The 3463-nt window shown below is 35.0% G+C and overlaps 1 non-coding gene and 1 pseudogene across 1 annotated transcript; both read left to right on the forward strand.

The window, feature by feature from the left end:
• Positions 1–354: 354 nt before the first annotated feature.
• On the forward strand, positions 355–2353 carry LOC117577376 (small subunit ribosomal RNA). The gene has a single exon (XR_004573149.1). It is a non-coding gene; the product is annotated as a small subunit ribosomal RNA (ribosomal RNA).
• A 573-nt stretch (positions 2354–2926) lies between these two features.
• Positions 2927–3107, forward strand: LOC117577362 (5.8S ribosomal RNA; annotated as a pseudogene).
• The last annotated feature ends 356 nt before the right edge of the window (positions 3108–3463 follow it).

Here is a 3463-nt window from a genome sequence, read left to right on the forward strand (position 1 = left end):
TAAAATAATTTTTTATTCAATTAATTGAATTTAAATTATAAATATGCATGTGTGATATAATATATTTAGTAAGTTGAAATAAAATGATATTTTTGAACGATTATATGCATATATATTTTATATATAAGTATATATATTTATATAAACAATTGTGAATTATAACTAGCGAACGTGAATGCTATCTAATTATGGCCACATTCGTATAGTACATGTCAAGTATAACATATATATATATACAATTATTGAATATTATCGTTTGTTATTCAAAAATATTTGTGAGTTGTCATGTATTTTACATATTTGAAGATTTATGTAATTATATTTTAAATATATTTACATAATGAAATGAACATTATTCTGGTTGATCCTGCCAGTAGTTATATGCTTGTCTCAAAGATTAAGCCATGCATGTCTAAGTAAGTACACACGAATTAATAGTGAAACCGCAAAAGGCTCATTATATCAGTTATGGTTCCTTAGATCGTTAACAGTTACTTGGATAACTGTGGTAATTCTAGAGCTAATACATGCAATTAAAACACGGACCTTCTGGAACGTGTGCTTTTATTAGGCTAAAACCAAGCGATCGCAAGATCGTTACACTGGTTGAACTCTAGATAACATGCAGATCGTATGGTCTCGTACCGACGACAGATCTTTCAAATGTCTGCCCTATCAACTTTTGATGGTAGTATCTAGGACTACCATGGTTGCAACGGGTAACGGGGAATCAGGGTTCGATTCCGGAGAGGGAGCCTGAGAAACGGCTACCACATCTAAGGAAGGCAGCAGGCGCGTAAATTACCCACTCCCAGCTCGGGGAGGTAGTGACGAAAAATAACAATACAGGACTCATATCCGAGGCCCTGTAATTGGAATGAGTACACTTTAAATCCTTTAACAAGGACCTATTGGAGGGCAAGTCTGGGTGCCAGCAGCCGCGGTAATTCCAGCTCCAATAGCGTATATTAAAGTTGTTGCGGTTAAAACGTTCGTAGTTGAACTTGTGCTTCATACGGGTAGTGCAACTTACAATTGTAGTTAGTACTATACCTTTATGTATGTAAGCGTATTACCGGTGGAGTTCTTATATATAATTAGGTACTTGTACTTTTTTATATGTTCCTCCTATTTAAAAACCTGCATTAGTGCTCTTCATCGAGTGTTATTGTGGGCCGGTACAATTACTTTGAACAAATTAGAGTGCTTAAAGCAGGCTTCAAATGCCTGAATATTCTGTGCATGGGATAATGAAATAAGACCTCTGTTCTGCTTTCATTGGTTTTCAGATCAAGAGGTAATGATTAATAGAAGCAGTTTGGGGGCATTAGTATTACGACGCGAGAGGTGAAATTCTTGGACCGTCGTAAGACTAACTTAAGCGAAAGCATTTGCCAAAGATGTTTTCATTAATCAAGAACGAAAGTTAGAGTTCGAAGGCGATCAGATACCGCCCTAGTTCTAACCATAAACGATGCCAGCTAGCAATTGGGTGTAGCTACTTTTATGGCTCTCTCAGTCGCTTCCCGGGAAACCAAAGCTTTTGGGCTCCGGGGGAAGTATGGTTGCAAAGCTGAAACTTAAAGGAATTGACGGAAGGGCACCACCAGGAGTGGAGCCTGCGGCTTAATTTGACTCAACACGGGAAAACTTACCAGGTCCGAACATAAGTGTGTAAGACAGATTGATAGCTCTTTCTCGAATCTATGGGTGGTGGTGCATGGCCGTTCTTAGTTCGTGGAGTGATTTGTCTGGTTAATTCCGATAACGAACGAGACTCAAATATATTAAATAGATATCTTCAGGATTATGGTGTTGAAGCTTATATAGCCTTCATTCATGGTGGCAGTAAAATGTTTATTGTGTTTGAATGTGTTTATATAAGTGGAGCCGTACCTGTTGGTTTGTCCCATTATAAGGACACTAGCTTCTTAAATGGACAAATTGCGTCTAGCAATAATGAGATTGAGCAATAACAGGTCTGTGATGCCCTTAGATGTCCTGGGCTGCACGCGCGCTACAATGAAAGTATCAACGTGTATTTCCTAGACCGAGAGGTCCGGGTAAACCGCTGAACCACTTTCATGCTTGGGATTGTGAACTGAAACTGTTCACATGAACTTGGAATTCCCAGTAAGTGTGAGTCATTAACTCGCATTGATTACGTCCCTGCCCTTTGTGCACACCGCCCGTCGCTACTACCGATTGAATTATTTAGTGAGGTCTCCGGACGTGATCACTGTGACGCCTTGTGTGTTGCGGTTGTTTCGCAAAAGTTGACCGAACTTGATTATTTAGAGGAAGTAAAAGTCGTAACAAGGTTTCCGTAGGTGAACCTGCGGAAGGATCATTATTGTTTTAATGCATCTAACCGTTAATAAATTAAATTTGTTTTTCTCTTTTAGGGAATTGCAATATTTAATAAATTATGTAACTAAATAAATATAAATATTTTATTCAATCATATGAGATACAATTATGCAACATATAATAATTTAAATTAGCTAAAAACCGTTTGTCATGTATTATTATTATTATATACTGTATTAAGAGTGTTTTATGTGTTTTGGATAAAATAAAAAACTGCGTGTATATGTACCATAATATACATGCGTTGCAAAATGTATTGTGCATATTCCAGTGCGCATACATTGGTTCGCAACACCTAAAGAAAAAACAATGTTGTACCTGTTTGCAGGTTAACGCTTTACATATGTTGATCATAATAAATAAATTTAGCTAAAATATACTTGTCATATATCTTATTATTATCGATTATGTAAAACTAAGACATTTCGCAACATTTATTTAGGTATAAAAAAAAAAAATTTTATTGAAGGAATTGATATATGCCAGTAAAATGGTGTATTTTTAATTTCTTTCAATAAAAATATTCTTGACGTAATGAAATAAAAAAAAAATGTATCACTCTAAGCGCGGTGGATCACTCGGCTCATGGGTCGATGAAGAACGCAGCAAACTGTGCGTCATCGTGTGAACTGCAGGACACATGAACATCGACATTTTGAACGCATATCGCAGTCCATGCTGTTATGTACTTTAATTAATTTTTTAGTGCTGCTTGGACTACATATGGTTGAGGGTTGTAAGACTATGCTAAATAAGTTGTTTAAAATTTTTCGGAATTTTAAGCACATTGTATATTATTGGATAATATAAGTGTGAATCTAAAAAGTTCTCGCTTAAGATATTCATAATATGAATTAATAAATGAAAATACTAAAACTCTGTTGCATGAGAAATTTGAAGAATTATATGTTCTTTATTCATTTCAAATAATATTGAGGAATGTCTAGCATAAAATATATTATTTTATAAACTAGAATTGCCTCTTATTAACGAATATGGTATAAAGAATAATTTTGTGAATATTATGGACCTTCAAGAAAAAAAATAGTATATTTCAAAATAGGCAGAGAATTGTCTATAAGTGTAATTAAAC

This window comes from Drosophila albomicans, unplaced genomic scaffold (genome assembly GCF_009650485.2).
Source record: "Drosophila albomicans strain 15112-1751.03 unplaced genomic scaffold, ASM965048v2 utg000030l_pilon, whole genome shotgun sequence".
Lineage (NCBI taxonomy): Eukaryota > Metazoa > Arthropoda > Insecta > Diptera > Drosophilidae > Drosophila > Drosophila albomicans.